Consider the following 22554-nt stretch of genomic DNA (forward strand, 5'->3'; position numbering starts at 1 on the left):
TAGTGCTTTTAAGCTCGAAAGGTTAAAGCGTGTGTAAACATTTTTTCCTATTATTTTTGGCAAATTTGTTCTCTAAGTGTAATTATATTTATTACTAATATCCCAATATTTATCGCAGAACTGTGACTTATATGTGGTTTCCAAGCTTTTAAAGATAATGCATTATGATGCTGATGATACGGTTCTTTTACTGAAGATTTAAGGAGAAATCACTAAAAAATATTGAGAATTCCATCTTTGTCCAATTCTTAACTACTTAGCAGACACTGTAGATACAAATGATCGCTAGGGTACGACGCAGCAGAAGCTTTTGTCTTTTTCGATCAGGCACAGACTAGTATCGTTTTAGTGATTTTCATGATGGGAGAGCTTTCACTGAGCTTTCGATCAGCTTTCACTGAGCTTTCGATGAGCTTTCATTTGACTCATTACTTTTCAACTTTGTTTGGTTAACCAGTTCAGTGAAATCTTATTTTTCATGATTAACGAGCTTCCGATGAGCTTTCTTATGACTAATAATTTTTTTAACTATGTTTGGTTAACCAGCTCAGTGAAAATCGTTTTAGTAATAATTTTCATGATTGGCAAGCTTTCACGGTGCTTTCAACTTGATTTCACTCATCAGCTATTTTTCGTTAGCCAGTTTGGTGGAGTGTGAAAGCATTATAGAAATTAAGAAATAACATTATCTAGATCAAAATTAACCTTTATTAGTCTTAGTAGCTTTTAAGCTCATTTGCTTATTTCTTTCCTCGCTAATATATCCAAGAATAAAAGAACGACTACCTTCTGAAAGAAAGTAAGACGATTATAAAAGTTTTCAGCTAGTCAATTTCTGGACTCACCATTATATGAAATGATGTCTTTTATAAATTTCTTGAACGATCTCTAATCTTTTATCAATAAGTGGTGCCGAAATGTAGGCTACATTATATTTATCACTTGGTACTGTGTAATATACAAGAAAAAAATATTTTAGCCTACATCTAGGATCATATTTTCCTTTAATGTATATTAAGATAAATGTTCCATTTAGGAAATAGTCTTACTAAAACTAATAATAAACTTAAAGAAGTAATGTGCAATGTTTGCAGATAGAAATTTCCATAAAGATGTTCGACTTGAAAGAACAAATTAGGTAAATTTTTGTAAATTTTGCGCCTAATTATAGGCAACATGCTTGTAGCATTATTATTTTTATGCTGTTGGATGTCTCATAGTAATAACTTTAGCATGTGCTATCAAAAGCTTGCTTTCTAATGTTGAAACTTGCTGAGTTTTAGTTTGAGTAAAGCTAAAGAAAGGAAGAAACACCTTATCAGTTCATCCTAAAATACTTCAAATTAATGAAACGGAGTATGAAGTTTGTTCGAAAGCTTGGGATACTTTACAACTAAGATCTTCGGGAGCTTGTACTTAGCACTATAGAACATATTTAGTAATTCAGCACTACAGTTGCCGGCTTCGGAGCGCTCTAAACGCTTCGAAGGTATCATTTTTTGCTGTTAATTTTTATGACTTATTTTTTGATGTTTAGTTAATATATATTTCCGATTTTGGGTGGCTTCCTAAGTATCTACAAATCTTCCAAAGTCACTCTTCAAAATTTTCGAACCTTTTTTTGAATTTCTCCCACCTTACTCCAACGCTAGCACCACTTTCTCTAAATTCTAACGTTCTCTAACTAAACCACTCCAAGCTGTACTAGCAACTAACTTGCTGCAACTATAAAGTTAATATTAGTTTTAAAATTTAATTTAGTTTGCAAATGTTTTCATTTCTGGATTCTTGTGATGTCAACAGACTTCCGTTGCTCGGCTCATATCGCCCGACTTCAGCACAAAGATATTTCCGTCATTTTTCAATACACTGACACATTGAAAATACACAAACACACAGATAGAGACTCACGCACACACATACCCTTAACAGTTACTCACACACGTAACCTCACATATACTCTGACACTTATATGCCCCACACGGACATTGCTTTATGTTGGCTTTCATCAGCCTTCAGTCGCTCCGCCTCAGCTAACAACCATATTCAGATATTGCAGACAATGAATAAAGACTAGTCAAAGCTTAAGCTCAATAAAAGCGTTTCGAGCACACTGGAGCGGAGACGGACATTGCCCATGGCTGACGGAAGTCCCAAAATGACGAAATACAAAACAGAAGCAATAACAACGGCAAAAACAACAGCAAACTGCAATGCGTCCACCCAAAGCGGCGACGAAAACTATTGAAGAGGCAATGAATTGAACTGCTCTACACACACTCTCGCACACACACACACACACACACACACACATGAGCGCACACTTGGAGAATAGCTTATCCTTTTCCGGTTCTACAGCGGCAGCGACGTCGAGGGGTAGCGGGCTGGCGTCATACGTTTGCGTCAAGCAATAACTCACACGCACAGATATGCAAAAAAGTTATAACAAGAACAACAAAAACAACAGTGAGCAGAGCTACCAAGCCAAACTGGGGCAAAAAACAGAGTTTGATGCTGTGCTGCGCTATGCCATGCTATGTTTCTATGCCGTTGCTGAGTGAAAGCATATTCATATGCATGTGTATGTGTGTGCGTGGCCTACTCGTATGCCGATGTGTGTTTTGTGGGTGGAACCGACTTCTCGCACAAAATGCATGGTCGTTGTTGTTGCTAACATCAATCAAAATCAAAAGCGAAAGCACTTTTGACATTAATTTATTCAAAAGGACACGCACAAGCAACAGCAATAACAACAAACGCACTCAGAAATAGCGAGAAGCTTACACTTCTCAGCATACCAATACACACACAAGCGATTATAACAGTACATCTAGTATGCATGTAGCCGCACACGGACACACATAGCCATTTACGGTTGCGGTTATTTATCCCGCGACTAGACATTACGTAACGTAGCGAGTTACGCGCCGAAAGTGTTCATAATGGCCACGCTGCTGTGCTTATGTGTGTGTGTGTGTTTTCGGTTCATACGTTCATTTGCTTGCTTACTCATACACAGTTAGATAGCCACTATCTGCCATGCGGTGCCTCAAGTGAAGGGCACCATTTTGCATAGATCAACGATTTCGGTTGACACTTGCGCAAAAATATGCAGCGAAAGCCGGGCAAAGAGCCAAACGTCAACCGCGCATCAACCGCTGCACTAGTGCACTAGTCAACTAGTCAGCAAAACAACGGCTGCGATTATTCGCGCGCGCGCCGAGTTCCTTTCTGGCAGACCACAGCGCCAAAGCCGCGCCGAAGTCAGCATAAGCTTCTGTGAGTACGCGCAAGTTGCTGACTTCATTTGTACTTTGGTTTAGGGCAAATCCAGCAGGATTTCGGTGAAGAATCTGAATAAAAAATTTTCGGGGAATGCCTGAACTGTAGAGCAGCGTTGGAGATTGTGTGTATATGCTAAAATCGCCGAAACTTTATCACAATGCATGCGATATTGGCGAAAGTTCAGTTTGCTGATGTCGATTTCTCAGATTTTACAAACATAACTCTCGTCGTCCAGCATTCTGCTTCACTTTGTGCTCTTACGATAAGCACTGAGTATACTTGATGGACTGATTGCAAAGGAGAACCGAGTAAGTAATGCATATATAAAGTCCTATCATTGCAACAGTGCTAACCAGAGTAGGCAGATTGATCTTTTAATCATATAACTATCTAAGCTAAATTCTGAAAGAACACATTCTGAAATCAAGCAAACAAAGTCAAAACAGCTCCATAAATATTGGACTTGCAAAGTAACTGACTGATTACTTACAAACTGGAAACATTCAGCATAAAGAACTGTTAAAACAAGATAATCATAGTAGTATGAAACCCATCGAAAAAAATATGCAAAATATCAAACGAAAAAATGTACGCCGATCTGATTGAAATAAAATCGTAAAAAACCCTAATTTTCAATTAAAAATTCTAAAGTTGACAACTATGAGCAAAAACTAGGAAAACTTTGTTCGTAATTTTAAAATTATTAGTTTATTCCTCAAAGTCTGGGTCTTTCCTCTTAAAGTAATCTCTATTGGCCCCATTACACTTTTACCAAAGTTTTCTCTAATCCTCGAAACAGTTGCTTAAGTCAATTTCCGGAATAGCCCTCAAGGCGCGTAGCGATTCACGTTCAAAGTCTTGAATTGACTCAAAACGGTTTCGCCGGAGCGGTAGTTTGAGTTTGCTGAATAGCCGAAACTCGCACGGAGCTACATCAGGCGAATACGATGGTTGCGACACGATGCTGGTTGAAAATTTGGCGAAAAATTCACGAGCAATCAATTGAGTATGCGACGAATAAAACCAAGACATTTCAGTACATAATTCCGCCATCTTTTTACGAATAGCTTCGCACAAACGACGCATAACAACTCAACTCGTCTTCCTAGTTGACAGCTTGGATGATCAGAAGGAATTCGAAGTGTACCACACCTCTATAATCGAAGGAAACGGTCAACATAGCCTTGATTTTTCACCTGATTCATCTTAACCACAATATTCGACCGACTGTTCATCTGTTTTCGGATCGTAAGCATAGATAAAAAACTCAGCGTCAGTAATAATACGTTTCATGGCATCCTGGTAGTCGAAAAGCGTTATTTCACAGACGTTAACGCGACGCTGTTTTTCGAAAAAGTTTAGTGATTTTGAAACCAATCGTACTTTCACTTTTCTTAGGCCCAAATGAACTTTCAAATATTCGAATGTAGCCAGTAAGATCTCTGATTGTTAATTGATGATTCTCAAGCATCAATTTGTTTGTTTTAATAGCGGTCCTGGACGTGGTTCGTCGTCAACTTCAAAAAGATGCTAAAGTAAGTATTTTCCATAATTTCCGTTCAAGTAAAACTGTTTGACAGGACACTCATTTACTATAAATTAAATTGCATGCTTTTTCCTATCGAAGAAGGAAGAAAATGTTTTTCTATATTTATGTGTAGGAAATTGGGACTTTATTTATAGCAAACGAAGTGGTAAGAGCAAACAATCATACCTCACATTTCGTTTTTCTAAAATAAAGTCTTAGTTGCACATGATATGACCACCACTGTGACTACGAGTGACATGTACTGCTGAGCAAACAAGCAGTCGTCGTTAATTAATTGATTAATTCGCAACTGCCGGCTAAATGGTAATATTAGCCTCACATTTCGTTTGTCTTCCGCTGTCGCCTGCGTCTGACACTTGATGCTCACAAGTGAAGACGCTGTGATGTGCCACAAAAGCCGGTTTTACGGCCACAACACAATGAATAGCAGCCGGCACAAACGCACACACACACAGAAGCAATTAAATACATGCACTCACATATATATTTTTGTACATGTGTATGTATTTAGAAAATTTAATCTAAGGTCACTGACGATTGTCTGTACATTTCGCAGCCAACTGTCTGTGGGTGGTTTGGGCTGGGAGGCGACCAGGCGAGACAGTAGGTAAATAACACGAAATGTGCGTATATATGTGTGTGTTTCTAATTTAAAATGTAAATTTTCGTTTTGCTAATTGTCTTTATTGCATAAAGGTTAAGTCAAGTAATGCATACATACATATGTACATGCAGACAGCTTTGACTATATGCCATAAGCTTTGTGTGTAAATAAATAAATCCACTTACATATACATATATAAACTCACTCAAATATCAAATAAATAATGTCATTCGAATCAGTTATTTAGCAAAAGTTAATTTAGAAGAGATAAGTGTTTTTTCTATTGCACAAACATTTGTTGGAAAATGAAAGAAAAGTGGGCAAAAGATAATGGAGCGAAAGCAAAATCAATATTTTACACTTTTTGCATGCGAAAAGCCGTTAGAAATACTATTTTAGAGTAAATATTTAAACAGCTAATAGCTATGTGTATAATTTACTGTTAGATGCATACTGCACTTGTATTGCTGTACATATTTATTATAACCTTTCAGTGGAAATAACTAATCGCAAAGTGCTTACCAAGCAATTAGCAGAAACTAGAAGCGAAAGTAGTCAGCCGACTGTCATTATTTTCATGCAAATAACTGTTATTTTGTCATATTGTTCTGCTATAAGAAACAACTGTCAGCTTTCCCTTCGAAATTGACCAGTTTCATACTAGTCCAAAAGAGTTACTTAACTCTGAGTTCAATTTAAATACTCATTAACAATTCTAAACTGGTTTTTGTTTAGAAATAAAATATTTTTTTATTTGAAAATTTTTTTTTTGTTTTTAACATTAATTCACTCACTTGATACACTCTCTTTCTGCACCTGTTTTCCAAAAAATTTCTTTAAGTACAACTTTTTCTCTATACTTGCTTTTAGTCAACATACTCTAGTTCCGTTTCCGTACTGTTTAATTTGGCAGAACACTTTGTTGTTTCACCGCTGGGTGATTTGAATTCCATGCAATTCACTTATTTGCTAATAGAAATATGCAAGCTGGCAATCTGCCGCCATCAAATGAAATGTAAATATCAGCTTCGTTGCAAATCCAGTGAAATTAGCAATAAATATTATGAAGTTCACGGAGGTGAAAATATTATTTGTGGGTTTGAGTAATTAAATTTTAAATATTTTTTGCATTATTTTTGTAATCGTATTTGAATTGTCATTTTAGTTTCTACTGTCATTTTGATTGGGTTTTGATTAATTTAGTGCAATACTTGTATACAGACTCGTATAAATAAATTATTTTTGAAAAATTTCATAAAATTTGTATTATCTAAATGTTTAGAGTAATTTTTAGGGAACTCTGCTGCTTTAGTCTTTTTTTAAATACATTCATATTTTCGATAAAAAAAATTGGTTTTATGTGCTGGTTGAAACAAAATTAATCATATAAACATAGCAATTTTATAACTTTTTTCGACAGCCATTTCTTTGACAAATCGTGCGTGAGTCGTGTGAAGCTATCATGTTGTTTTTGTTCAGTATTGCTTGATGAAATATGGAAAAACATACGCCTGAACAAAGTTTGCACAACAATCTATTATTAAAATAACATAAGATAGAAATTGGAATTTGAAAAGATACATTTATTCACAGGAAAAGATGCACAATCGAGCTTTGCTTTTCAGTTAAATAATATGGCACGTGGTAAAAAAGTAAAAACATGCCTTCATTTAGACGCTTACATGAGTTGTTGTTGCAGTCTCATACATCTTCTTAATTGGCGTAGACACCGCTTACGCGGAGGATGGAGTCATATGTAGAAGTTCACGCAAGTGAGGAAAGTTCTCTGATCGCCATTCACTTGGGAGTGGCCAGAAACGATTCTTTTACATATGACTCAAGCAGCTCACTACTTTCGGTCTTTGACCAAGTATCCTCTGGGTAGCCTAAGAACATCCGTTTGAAGGCGAGCTAAAGTGAGAAGGCGAAACATCCCCTCCGCAGGGTTGTGCGCTGGGTTTGGAACCCGCCACGTAAAAAATTCTACCAATGAAAATTAGCAATCAGTCTCATACTATTTTGTTTAAATTTTCACTATGTAATAGTTTAAATGAGTCTAAGTTTTGAGAAAAAACATGTATCTTAAGCAAATACTAGCAAAAACAAGTTTAAAAAAACATTGCCTACATTTAGGCATTTTGTTTAACCTTTCACTAAATACTCGTTAAAATGAGACTGAGTTTCGAGATTAACATACATATACTAAGTAAATACTAGTAAGAAAAAAATGTTGAGAAAACATTGCCTACATTTAGGCGCACCTAAAAAATTTCAAGCAAAGTCGAAAACTATTACTTAAATAAAACTGCGAGTGAAATACAAAAAAATAAAATGAGTTTTTTTGAAAGTTAGTAAGAAAAAAAGTTGAGAAAACATTGCCTACATTTAGGCGCATCTAAGAAATTTTAAGCAAAGTCGCAAACCATTAGTTAAATAAAATTATAAAATATAAAAACGAGTGAAATACAAAAAAATAAAATGAGTTTTTTTGAAAGTTAGTAAGAAAAAAAAGTTGAGAAAACATTGCCTACATTTAGGCGCTTCTAAAAAGTTTTAAGCAAAGTCGCAAACCATTAGTTAAATAAAACTAAAAAATATTAAAACGAGTGAAATAAAAAAAAATTAAATTTTTTTTTTTGAAAAAGTTACTTAATCTACATATGTGTGCTAACCATAGTCTGAATTGAAGCTTTGAACGATTTCGTTTGTTAATACGAGTTATAGTAGTATTAGTAATATGGACTGAACACTAAATCAAAGCAACGTATAATATTTTTTTCATAATTTTCCAACATTTTTCAAAAATTATTTGATAGTTATTAATAAATACGCCATGGGTGGTAACTTACATATGTAAATATGCGATGAATATAAACATAAATACATAAGTTTATAAAAACATGCGAGCAGAGCGAAAATAAAATATTTCTTTTTTCAAACATTTGATGTGAAAATAATTTTTTTTTTATTTTTTGTAGAAACTTTATGATTTTAGGAGCTATATTTCAAATGTAAGCAGCTTTCTCTGGCTTCTCTACAATTTTGTCCTTCAAATTTTTTAGTGTCGCTTACTAATTATTATGTTTTGCCGCATTCATCATTAATTGCGTACATTTTCACTGCTCAAATTGCTATTAAAAAGCTGCAAGCGCACGCTTGCTTTTCACTATTTTCGGGCAAAGGTCGGAGTTTTTTAGCACACACTGTGCGGCAACAAGCGCACAAAAAGCACACAGTGTTCGTGGTGATATTATATTTGGAAATTAATGTCACACAAATAGCAAACGGTGAATACGTTGACACACACACATACATACACTTTCTCACTCACACAAGCGCACGTGCGCGCAATTAGTGCTGCGAAAGTAAATTAACTCTCAAAAGCCGTAAAAACAAACATTTTGCCATTTACTTATTATTTACATGGATTTTCATTTCGAGTGTCTGCTTTACATGTGTATGTGTGTGTATGTTTTTGTATGTATGCGTGTTGGTATATGTGCTGCATGGCTTTTGAAACCTCACCGACTGCATGCGGCCTGTTTTATTACGCTCTAATTTATGGTTAACAATTTTAGTTAGTTTTATAACGGTTGTTGGCGGAGTTGAAAGCGTTGAATTTTTAACCATGCACTTTGGTGGTCGTAAAGTTTTCTCATTTCAACGGAACTACGCACACACACACACATATACCAGCACATATGGAAAGTCGCGGCCGCAAGCAAACGCACACATACATGCAAGCGCGTTTATGCCGTTATTAGTGTGCATGTAAGGCGCGTCTTGGAAAAAATTCGCTGAAAAACGCTTTGAATAGCGCTTAGCAGCTCTGCGTCGCAATCCAATTGCGGCTTTTACTCAACATTTTCGCCAGCTCATCAACAAATATGAGCTAGCGCTATATGCATGTAAGTGTGTGTTTGTTGTACAACAACATGTGTAGCGGTGGCATAGTGCTGGCGCAAATTTAGGGGCCATTCAGCCTTGATGTGCCCTTTCAAGTTAGCGCCACGTCAGCGTCGCTTTGCATATCAACTTTGTTCTTGCGGTTGTTGTTGTATATTTGGTTGTTTTTGTTTGCTGTTTTCGGCATGACTTTGTGTTTACGATGCGTTGCAAAAGAGTCGTACATCATACTTTCGCTGGCGCTTATGGCGATAAAACACACATACACGCACACATGTGTACTTAAGCATGCACACACTTGCATATATAAACATATATATATACATGAACACATAAGCGCACGCACTTTTGCTGCTCATTTGTTCATATTTATGCGCATTTGGCATGGTAGCATCACACGATACACTCCCACCATATATGCTATGTACATATGTATGTGTGTATATATGTGCACGTGCATTAGTAGTGGTATCCACCATAAATATGTGTGTGCGGCTTTGGATATGTAAATTGTATGCGCGTAACTCACATTGGCACATGATGCCTGCCGCCACTTTGTTGTTGTCTAGCGCGCCGCGCGTTAGCTCCACTAAAGCGCCCTAAAATATACTACAGTTTTTTGTTTTATTTATTTTCATGCCGGCATGCGTTCAATTTACTACTCATTCGTTGTGTGCAAATAGGTAAATAGTTTTAGTTTATTGGCGTTCTGGTTTTGATTTACTGCACAAGCGCTGGAGTAAGCAAAAACGCTTGACGACACACACACACGCGCGCACCCGCTCAAATGTCTGTACACAATATCCACCAAAATATACTTGTACAGGCATGTCTAGCAGGAGGATTGATAGCGTGGTGGCACTAAAGCGCAGAAACCCATTCAAGCGCGACCGAATCGGCAGTGCGGTGGCTCGCACAAAAGCCTGGCGCAGTTGGCAACGCGGTTCTTGTTATTACCGCTCACTCAGGGCAGTAGTAAATTCAATTGTTAGTGCTGTTTTCAAGTAAATTCAATCAAGTTCGCTTAGAAAAGCGATTTGTGGCGCTCATATATTTGAGCAAGTCACACAAACGCAACTCATACATATGCACTATATATACATAAACATAGACATATGTATTGTGTATATGAAAAGCTATATAATAACTAAAATTTTGATAAATGTGGTCTTGAAGTGCTTAAAAAAGCATTGATTGCTGCAGAAATCACAAAAAAGTGAGTTTTGAATGTTATTTAATATTGAAATTGTTCCTTAAAGGGAATTTTGGTGTGCCAAAAACCAACAATTGTTTATTTAAGCTGTTATATTTACTTGCGAGTTTTTATACCGAAAAAAAATTCTCTCAAATTTTTAACTTGTTCCGGCAAACGGTTTCAAACATATGAAAGTATTTTGTAATTTAATGTTCGTTGGTTGCCTTTTAAATGTTGGACTGTGGCAACCCTAGTGTTGCAATCTAGCAACTCACAACTTTATCTTAAAGTTTGACATTTTTGACGCCAAACATACTCAGAACATTTTGACATAGATGCGCTATTTGTGTTGTTTACAGTAACTTAAAATATTCACATTGAAAAATGGACTTAAACCGATTATATTATTGCTATTAATTTGTATGACCATCGACATGGATTAACTCTGCAACACTGCTTCTATGAACTTTTGGTGATGAAGCTTCATCAATGGACAGGTTTATCGATGTTATGGAGAATTTAATCTTGGTCGTAGTGCACACCAAAACGAATTTCGTTAAGTGGTCCGAAATCAGTTGTTGTTCCGGAAACTATTGATGCTATGCGCAAACTGATATTGCAAGATCGTCATGTGATCTCTCATGAGATTAAGATTAGTGGGACCAGCATACAATCAATATTGTAAGAACATTTGACTGTAAAAAATGGATCCCACAAAATTTGTCAATCGCTCAAGAAAAGGTTGTGTCGGTTTGTCGAAAGAAACGCTAGGAAGAATACGACAGCTGTGCTTCGAAACACCGTGACAAGTGACGAATTGGGAAATCATGCGTATGAGCTCGAAAGTAAACAGCAGTCAACTGTATAGTAGTTTCAAGACGAGCTGAATCCAAAAAAAGTTGCTCGCGCAAGAAGCACTACCAAACATATGGTTATTAGTTTTCCTAGGAGAAACTGGACATGACGCAACTATTCCACTATAACAACGCAGAATAGTAAATTCTGTGTGATACACAACCATTTTTTGACAGTTATCTTTCAAGAAATCAGGAAAACCAACCGCCGAAGAAGGATGACTCTTAACCACGACAATGCGAGCTCTCACACATCGACTAAAACAACTGCATTTTTGAGCACTCAAAACATCGAACATGAATAATACAACATAACGCCTTGACTTGGCTCCGAATGAGTTCATTTTATTCCCGTACGAAAAAAATAAACTAAAAAGTCAACGTTTTAGATAAATTAAATATTAACAAAGGCATTAATGAATAAAAAAAAGTAATGAAAAGCTCAATAAAAGCTTTAAATTTGGATAACCACCTTAAGGCCGTACGTAAAGTTCAAAAAGAGCAATTATATAGAATATCAGCAATGTGAATCCTTTAGTCGTGCTCACATTGCTTGACAATATTTAATTAAATAATCGATAATTTAGAAAAACACTATTCTATAAAGATTGAGGATCTTATTCTTAATCTTTTATTTCTTTTATTACAATTTAAGACAACTCTATTTGAAAAGTCATGTCAGGATGCCGTAATGAAGGAAGCAGACAAATGGAATCGCTCTGTGGAGGCATCATCTAATGCACATACATATATTGTTGTCATGCTTTAAGTTGTAATAAGTTTTGAATAATTATCCTTCTTCTTTCGTACACAAAATCAGATTGGAATGAAAACACTATTATATATTATATATACATTTAAATTAATAAAAATAAAAGGAAAAAAAAGATAAGTAAAGTTTTCGAAACTCAAATTGTAACAAGGCACATTGAGTTAATCTGTTATTGAATCGATCAGCCAGCTCCCATCTGTCCTTGCAACTAATTTAAGACTAGATGGCATTATAAAAGACTTCAGCAGTTATAACTATACCGAGAGAATTATTGTTGGATGAGGATGGAGCCATGTGTGGAAGTTCAAGCAAGTTCTCTGAGCGCCCTTCACTTGGGAGTGGCCAGAAATGATACATATGGTTCACGCAACCAGCTTCCGTTCTTAAACCAAATATCCTCTAGGTAGCCAAAAACCATCCGCTTGAAGGCAAGCTTAAGTGAGAAGGCGAAACAGCTCTCCCCATATTTGTGCGCTGGTTTTGGAACCCGCCTCGTAAAAAATACCCCCAATGAAAAGAAGAAAGCAGCATTGGATTATTGTTGCATCAATTATTATTATTATTACTCTTAACTCAAATTTTTGTATTTTTGTGTTATGCCGTTTTAATATACATTTTGGTATACTTCGCGAAATTCTTACAGATTGCTAGGTTTAATGCGAAAGACCGATTCTAAAGCTGTTTAGCATTTTTATTTTATAAAAATTATTTTATTTAGTATTGGGCGTATAGTAATACTAGAGCTACAATTAGAAAGTAAGGATAAGAATTGGTTAGACAATATTTAATATTAATTTGAAAGCCTTATAAAAATTTTAGAAGCATTGAAATTTCAAAAACAATTTAAGCAAAATTTTCAATAATTTTGACATAGTTGGGGAAAGATAAGAAAATAAAAAGATAAGAAATTAAAAAAAAAATGTTTTCTCAAAGAAAGAAAAAAGATAATCAAAACTCTTTTAAGACCTTTTAAATATAATTTTCAACGCGTTAATTTGAGGATAAATACTTTAAATGAACTCAAGAATACTTAGCGAAACTCTGAAGAAAAAACTCCATAAAATCCCTTCAACCTTATCTGCATATGTTTCCTAAACGTTGACACAAATAAATGTAAATATTTTAAAAGCTGGGGAGCTTTAAAAATAATTCCCTAAAAAAAAAAAAATATGTTTTATGCCTTTCTGGGCAGAGGCTCTTTCCTCACACAATGACAAAATTCTCCCCATATACTGAGAATAAACTTAAAAGGTCTCTAAAACTATTCAGGCTTTGATGTGCTGTCAAAAACTACAGCAGCAACCATCTGAAGACAGCAGAAGTACATAAAATGTCTTCACTCTCAAACTTATATTTAAAAGTTGAAAGAAATTAATAATAAATACTAATCCTACACGATGACACTGGCTCCAAATTTATGACTTATTTAAATATAATTATATATAATTTAAATGAAAAGTCCCATAGTTTTTAAGATATCGATACGAAATTTTACACATGACTTTTCCGCCTCAAGAAAGAATACATTTGTCAGAACCGTCCATATTGGACCACTATAGCTTATAGCTGCCATACAAATTGAACGATCCCAATCAGTGCTTGTACGGAAAACTTTTTCATGGATTATTGCCTAAAGTAATGACGCCATCTATGATGAAATTATGCAGATTGGCTTACTGTAGAACAAAATTAAGTCTTGGTATGGAAGATTTGTTAATTTGGCGAGATATCTTCATCAAATTTAACATGGGCTATTTTTTAGTGCAACGGTGCAGTCCGAAGAAAATTTTGGATCGGACTAATATATTATATAGCTGACATACAAGCTGATCGAACAAACTCAATCTTTTGTATGGATTCTTTTCTTTTGTGCTTCGGCGCAACTAAAGTTAAAGTTTTTTCTTTTTTCAATATTTAGAAACCCTGATTCGACTAGAACGTTTTTAATATCAAACGACGTAGAGAGAAGTAGAGAGAAAGAGCAAGTTGTTGGCTGTTGGCAGCTTCATTGTAGTCAACGTTGCTTTTGTTTTAGACTGTCGTTGGTTACGAGATAATAGTTAAAAGCTGCCGCTAACCAGCTGAGTTTAATAAACTTTTGGAAAAAAATTTTATGAAAAGAGAAAACGCGCTTAACATTGATAAAAACTTACGAGTTAAAAATCATTATAATTCAGGGCAACAAACTGTCATACAAAAACTGCCCACCCTTGCTTTGTTAGCCTCCGATTTGCCAAAGCGAACTAAACATCTCAATCAAACGCAAGTTCGCAATACAAAAATACCAGCAACAACACACATTTACTCGCAGCAAAGAGCCACTACAAAGTGCTGCTGTTGACTAATTATTATTAGCTTTGTATGGGCTTGAAGAAATATGGCAACCACAGCGCATAAAATATTCAAACATTTTACGGTGCTTTTAGTATCCGCACGCTAACTAACGGGCTTTATGGGAGCGCGCACCAAGCTAGGCGCCACAATAACAAAAACAATTTGCATAAACGATGTTAACTACACATACAAACATACTATATATACATAACGATAAAATGGCACTCACCACACACTGCAACACTGTTTTTGTTGTTGTTATTGCTTTACTTGTTTCTGTTGCATATAATTTATTTGTTATTAGTTTCACTTTCGTTGAGCACCACTAGCAGCGCCACTTGCCTTGCCACTTTGACTGACTGCTTGTGCCACAATCGGCCAGTTGGTCACTGCACTAATCGCTGGGTGGCGCGCACACGCCGCAGCACTCACTCACGCACGCAAATTGTGATAAATTGAAATTGTTGCATGCGGTCAGTGCTGGTGGCCGCGCCAACTATTAAACACCAAACACCAGGCACTAGCAACAGCAACAATAGCTACTTGGCCTTTGTTGCACACAAATTTTAATGCGAATTTTATTGACGCTGACAAATGCCAGGAAGCGGCGCCTGGCTTACTATGAAAAAAACTATTTTTTTTTTGGTAAATATTTGTTGTTGTTGTTTCTTGTGTAACGGATATTAATGGTTTTGTTGCAGCAATAAGTTGTAGGCTGAGTTGATCTCCGTTTAAGCACTTTTGCTGTTCTGCTTTCAGCAGCAATATCGGTTAGCGCTGAGCAATTACGGTAAATGGGGCGAGCGCCAACACAAACACATGTGGAACTGTGAATGTGTATATATGTATACAATATATATGTATGTATGTGTGTGTGTTTTTCTGCTTGTGAGCCAAACTTTGAACAGATTGTATTTATAGAGGACTGACAGCTGGCTCGCAACTTTCTTATCAGCTTTTTTTCGCTTTGCTTTTTGCTCACTTTTTTGGGCTGCTTTTCACTTTCATCCACACTTATTTATTTGTTTGCAGTCACTCAAAACACTTAGGAGACCGAAAGGCGCACACTTGTGTTAACGTGGAAGTAGTTGTTGTTGTTGTTTTTATTGACCACAATTTGCTTGTTTGAGGGATATACATACATATGTATTCACTCGCTTGTAAACACTTGCTTATACATATGTGATTATGTATGTGTATGTGTGTTTTATTTGCTGATTTCATACACTTAACGGACTATTGAGAAACTGTTTAACGGTACAGACTTTTTGACTTTGATTTTGTTGCCCTTTTGATACACTATGCTACACACTATAAATTAATATAACTTTAATTATTATTTTTTTTTTTGAGTTATAGCTTTGTGACAGATTGTTTTTGTTTTTTTTTTGTTTTGTTGCCACTTTTCCTGGCCACTGCTGTCTTTACCTGTTACTATTTATAAATTTCTTAAATATATTTTAATTTAAATTTATTTGTTTTTGCTTTTGTTGTCGTTTTTTCTTTTACTTTATACACTGCTGGCCCCTCGAGTGGCCCAATTTCATTACACCAGCCAGCTAACGCGCTCTACGCTGCTTTGGCGCGTGTTTATTTTTACGCAAACGAGAATCGCACACGCTTCTGGCTACAAAGGCGCCCAAGACGACCGAATTTAGACGCGTCCATATCGCGGCGACACAGCGCCTACACCGTTAGCAAGCGCAGCGCTTTTTTACAAGCCAACGCGCGCACACACGCACAGCACTCGAGTTGGCAGCAGCTGCTGGGCGACCTGTATGCCTTCGGCTATAATAAAACGAATCTTGCCTATTTAAACGTGAAAGTTTCCAATTGACTTCTGTTGGTTTTATTACTTTTCCTTTTTGGCCCCGAAAATCACACAATAAACATTTTCACTTTCACGCATACATACACATACAAAGACACGCGCGCCTGCTTGTATGTCTGTCAGAATTTGAAAGCTGTGCCACAGTCACGAAAAATATTGTTATAGAGCACGAACAGCTTCCGGTGGAACAGGCAGCAATGAAGCAGCTACATGCAACATAACTGTTTGCTATAGAACTATTTTTTGTTTAGTTCGCAGCACGATAGGTTCACAAAATATATTAACTTTTTATTAGAGACCTTCTCGAAAGGCTCGTTGCCTTGCCGCACCGCGCACTTAAACCGCACTAACGTTATTAACGACGAACGCTAAATGTTCCGTTAGCAATTCGCTAAAAAATCACCGTGTCACCGCGTCGCATACGCACGTTGTAACGGAGACGAGCCACGAATTTCAACTGAGATGCACGAATCTCCCAGCAGATACTTTTTGTGATATCAACAACATATTTACATTCGGCAACGGAGCGCCCACACGACACGACCAACAGCTGCGCGCTGACAACAGCGCCGACGACGCCGGCAGCGCAGCACGTCGCACATCGTTTGCCAGGCGAATGTAGAGAACTCTGGCGAAAGCGCACGAAAACGAAAGCAACAGCAGTCACGCGTCGGTAATGCACAACAGCTGTTGGCAACAGACTGGCTGCAGAGAATGTAAAAGCATGTTATAAGTTCTCTGCAAGCGGTTAGCAAAAACACCGCTGCCAGCATTAACAGCGGCGCCTAAATGCACGTAACAGCGACATGACAGCGCATGTTAAGGCTTACGCACACGAGCACTCGGCGGCGCTGACGATGTCGTCCATGCAGACGACGAGCGCCTGTGCTGACGTTTGCTTGGTGCGTGGCTGCGCGTATGTGTGTGCGTGAGTCGTCACAACTACGACGAGTGCGTTGTGTGCAAATGTTTACTTCGTGTTTTGTTGACTCGTTTTTCTCGATTTTCATCACTGTTTTTCACTTAATTTTCCGCTCACAATGGCACATGACCAGCATTAACTTCGTCGTACTGCGGCAGGCGATGCGCACGCCACACGGTTGATTATATTGTATTATATGTTAATGTGTGTGTGAATGTGTTTTGGGCTGCAACATTTCTGCTCGACTGTTTGGGGTGCGTCGTCCGCGCTGTTAAGTGCTTTATTCGTTGTAGCAACAGTATATTTGCTGTGGCAACAATGTTGCTGCAACTTTTCTGAAATTAGAAATTGAAGACGAAATACATTGAGAGCCCGTCTCTCAGGTACTGTAAAGCATTAACAGCGACAAAGGAAATATACATACATATGTGGTGCATTAAGCAGTGAAGTTAATAGAGACTATTAAAGTGCAAGGGTTCATTAGCAGTTTATATAAAATCATATTCGAGAGGATAACATGCAATTTTCTTTATTAAAATATTAGAATGTTTTATATTAAAATCTATTTTTCAAGATTTTCTTTTTATAGTTAGCAAATTTTACAGCAGAAAAAGGCTATCTTGTCGGTTTTGGACTCTTATTTCTATATGAGTGGTATTATCTCGTCAATAACTTGAAGAAGTAAACTGCACTTATGTACCTCGACAAAGGCTTGACTACTTGAGGTGGCCGACACGGATATGTGGATGGAGAGGAGTCGCCGGAAAAATGCACAGTAAAATTTTTCACGGATGGGTTGAAGCTAGGAGGGAAAGTTGGAGGGAGTTTTCTGTTAGAAGCCCTCCATCAATCTTATCTTCAAGCTACCGGACCACAGAAGTGGCTGCTATCATGGTGGCGCTAGACGTACTGTTACGACTTGCAGCTTCTTTCAGGTTGATGAGCATTCATTCCAACATCAAGGTGGTAATACAAGTCCTGAGTTCAATAACTGTACGCTCAAATCTAGTCAAGGAGTACCTGGCCTCTCTAGAAATAGCATCAAGCTACTTCATCATCAGACTGGAGTTTTGGGTAACACAACGCACCATTGCTGTAAGCTGTTCAAATCGCTGTTAGAACCTTAACCTAACCTAACCTAACCTAACCTAACCTAACTCGTCAAAAGTTGCTAAATGTAGCAGAGCGAATACATATGAGCTTGGGGGATTATTTTATGGGCCCATTACTTGACATAATCAGTCTTGACAATTTAGTTTCAATATGGTAACTTTTGTTTCACTTTACACATTTATTACTTAAAAAGTTGATATGAGGAGTGTCCCCAAAAAGACAAGAATCTTATTTACGTGCGGAAGCAAACAACGGACCCAAATATTCTTTTAAAAAAAGATTTGAAACAGCATCGATTAAAGGAGTCCAAGTTTTATTCAGAATACTCGAACACCAAGCTTCGGAAAACAGGCCTCCGTGTCAGCGATAACCTCCTCTCTCAGTTCATTTTTTACTCGACAAATAATATTTTATTCAATATAGAAACAAAAAGAAGTTGCACGGTGGAAGAAAATTCATTTTCTCCTATCGATGTCTTCACTATCTCCAGAGCTGGTTCGTCTACTGAAGTCCTCTGTTTCTGCTATTTCTATCCATCCATGTTACGTCGAAGGTTATGATGCAGAAACTCCTTCAGGTTCCACTTAACCGCGGTATATCATTATTGTGAAGTGGTCTGATGATTACATCTATTGTCAGGAGTGAGCCTACACGGCTCCTATTTCGCCGACAGCATTCTCATGCATAATATTTCATACAGATAATTGTTCACGCGGTCTTTTGAAATGTCTACTAACCCAACTAAGCCGCGCCCTTCAAATATGGCTATACTAGCTTCTGTTGATTTTCTTTTGATTTGCGAACATATTAGTTTTCTGTTTATCATTTTTGAATTTTGGAAAATAACTTTTTAATAAAAAATAGGCATAATAAACTTATGACACAGGGAACCCCTCTCAACTAACGCGTATTGCCTTAATTAACCATGATTAAGTGATAAATCTCTCAGTGTATGTTGAGAGAGAGAGAGAGAGTTAAAAGACATTAAGACATTAAAGATCATCAGGTTTGTTTGTAGTTAGTACCATAAAATACGCGTATATAAATTGTAATCAATAATAAAGTTTAACACTCTGCTTTAGCCTTCGAATCAATTTTCAACTTCTCATAAATACTTATTTTTCAAAACCTCCAGCTAATGAACAGGACAATAAAACCTCAAAAATCAATTAAATGTCTAATACAATGCGATTCTAACGCTACCAAACGCCAAGCGAAATGATTTTTATCTGATTTGTAATAATTTAATGCAGCAACTGGGGTTACATTACGAGGCAAAAGGCAAATCTCACGAGATGCTATCAAAATTCACGGGAACTCCAATTGCAGACACACATACTCGCTCATATAAACAACGCAGGCGGCCACAGAGCGCAAATTCGTACAGCCGCATAAACAGGGGCTTAACTTTGAGCGACTCAGACATTGCAGATGTATCATCCGCGACAAAACAGTCAGACACACGAACGAATGCACCCTCGGGAATACAGTCAAATACTCGCCTACTAATGCGTGCGGTTGAGTATGGGTTCACCAGAGTTAGACAATCGGTGCGACATGCTGGTGCGTCTGTGTGTGTGTAAGCGCCTGATTAACAAACAGGGATTTAGCCGCTAGATTAGATGTGTCTATATTTTGGGCGTTAATGAGCACACAATGCGCCGCTTGACAGATAGTCAATTGAGTCAGTGACATTGGCGATTAGTTCACAGCAGTGAGCGGAGCGTGTGAATAAGTTGGCGCTAAATCAATGTCGCGTCCAACAGAACTGTAAGTGTGATATATGGAGTTTCAGCTACCATAAGAGGCAAGACAAATATTTTGTTGAGTTTGCCTCTCTTTACACACATATATATGCAAGAAAACAGATGCAACATGGCTCCATCTTTTAACTACGTCCTTTAACAGCACATTGTCATTAAAAGAGCGGAGCCCAGTTGAACTGTATCCACAGCGGTAGTTGTATGTTGGAAGGAAAAAATCATGGAAAACTCCAGCCGGAGAGGCCTCTAGCGTAAAAATATTTAGCCTGCAAGCTAGAAATAAATCTTTCGAAGTTTTGGCCCTATATAACGTAAAATTCTATAGAGACCTTTGTCAGAATCTCATTATTAATATAACATTCTCCAAATACAAATAATAAGTTCACAAAAATTTCGTTCATTTAATTAAATATGTGAATTTCTTTCAAAACTCTATTAACAGGTTTATTTTATAATTGATAAAATAATTCAACTATATGTCTATATTTACAATTTTTCTTAAACATAAATATTACTTTATACATAACAAACTAAAACTAATATTCCGACTCGATAATCCTGTGACCCATCAACATAAACACAGCTGCATCCTTCATTTCGCACGGCTGGAATAACATATCTGAACCCGGAGGTCCAAACAATGGTGTCGATGACCGTTGAACTTCCTCAAATCCCATTTTCCAGTCGCAGTAATTTGTTGTTTCAGTGGTAGAAGTAACTGTATCATCCAATGATTCTTCGTAGCTTTCTTCTGACTCGATTATTCTGTTACCCATTAGCATAAACAATGCGGCACTCTCCTTTTTGAAAGGCACAAGTAATATCTCCGGTGCTTCTGAACCCAGCAAGGGTGTTGACGAACGCCGAACTTCGTGAATTTTCGTTTTCCATTCGTAGTAATCAATTTCGTCAATCGAGTTATACATGTTGGTTATAATATCTTCTCCTATCAGTTCCTCAAAGTCCTGTGCTGCACAGAAACGTTTGTAGAATCCTCGTTGGTTAAGCTCTGTAACCTTCTCAAATCTGCCGTTGGTGATCAATGCGATGTATTCAGCTATTTGTGTCAGTGTAATTCCGTGGGTGGCCATATTGTTAGAAAAGTATAAATTTTAACTTGTAATTTTGTGGTATCAATTTGGAACTTATCTCACCGAGTGCTTGTGAGCTTATGACTTTAAATCACCTGTGGTGTCCCTTTTATAGCTGAAATGTGTTCGCTAGCTTTGGGGAACCAGGTAGTGAAAAGCGCAATTACCCTAAAACAGGTACCTGTTATAACAATTTTATTCAAAATATACCTCACAGTTCATTTTGGAGTTGGAATATTATAAAATTATAATAATCTGTTGTTCTCCGACAATTTACCTTACCTATTGTTACATATGTATATCGGGTGATTTTTTAAGAGCTTGATAACTTTTTTTTTAAAAAAAAAATAAAATTTGCAAAATCTCATCGGTTCTTTATTTGAAACGTTAGATTGGTTCATGACATTTACTTTTTGAAGATAATTTCATTTAAATGTTGACCGCGGCTGCGTCTTAGGTGGTCCATTCGGAAAGTCCAATTTTGGGCAACTTTTTCGAGCATTTCGGCCGGAATAGCCCGAATTTCTTCGGAAATGTTGTCTTCCAAAGCTGGAATAGTTGCTGGCTTATTTCTGTAGACTTTAGACTTGACGTAGCCCCACAAAAAATAGTCTAAAGGCGTTAAATCGCATGATCTTGCCAACTTACGGGTCCATTTCTTGAGATGAATTGTTCTCCGAAGTTTTCCCTCAAAATGGCCATAGAATCGCGAGCTGTGTGGCATGTAGCGCCATCTTGTTGAAACCACATGTCAACCAAGTTCAGTTCTTCCATTTTTGGCAACAAAAAGTTTGTTAGCATCGAACGATAGCGATCGCCATTCACCGTAACGTTGCGTCCAACAGCATCTTTGAAAAAATCCGGTCCAATGATTCCACCAGCGTACAAACCACACCAAACAGTGCATTTTTCGGGATGCATGGGCAGTTCTTGAACGGCTTCTGGTTGCTCTTCACCCCAAATGCGGCAATTTTGCTTATTTACGTAGCCATTCAACCAGAAATGAGCCTCATCGCTGAACAAAAATAAATCGGACGTAAAGCGCGAAACACATTTCGAACCGAACACTGATTTTGGTAATAAAATTCAATGATTTGCAAGCGTTGCTCGTTAGTAAGTCTATTCATGATGAAATGTCAAAGCATACTGAGCATCTTTCTCTTTGACACCATGTCTGAAATCCCACGTGATCTGTCAAATACTAATGCATGAAAATCCTAACCTCAAAAAAATCACCCGATACTATGGTCTGTGATGCTTCTAGGGTCCAACAATGTATGTATCTCTTTATGAATGAGGTTTTCAGATAATTGCATTACTCTTGAGCTATGTAGT

General features: G+C 37.0%; 1 protein-coding gene across 3 annotated transcripts in view; it reads right to left on the reverse strand.

Annotated features, from left to right (window-relative positions):
• The window catches only part of LOC126762147 (hemicentin-1), a 268515-nt gene extending 251747 nt beyond the window's left edge, over positions 1-16768 (reverse strand). For all 3 annotated transcript variants that reach the window (XM_050478702.1, XM_050478695.1, XM_050478685.1), the window contains exon 1: positions 14729-16768. The gene's annotated coding sequence lies outside the window, so the exon portion shown is untranslated. The remainder of the gene's footprint in view (positions 1-14728) is intronic.
• Positions 16769-22554: the final 5786 nt, after the last annotated feature.

This window comes from Bactrocera neohumeralis, chromosome 2 (genome assembly GCF_024586455.1).
Source record: "Bactrocera neohumeralis isolate Rockhampton chromosome 2, APGP_CSIRO_Bneo_wtdbg2-racon-allhic-juicebox.fasta_v2, whole genome shotgun sequence".
Taxonomy (NCBI): domain Eukaryota; kingdom Metazoa; phylum Arthropoda; class Insecta; order Diptera; family Tephritidae; genus Bactrocera; species Bactrocera neohumeralis.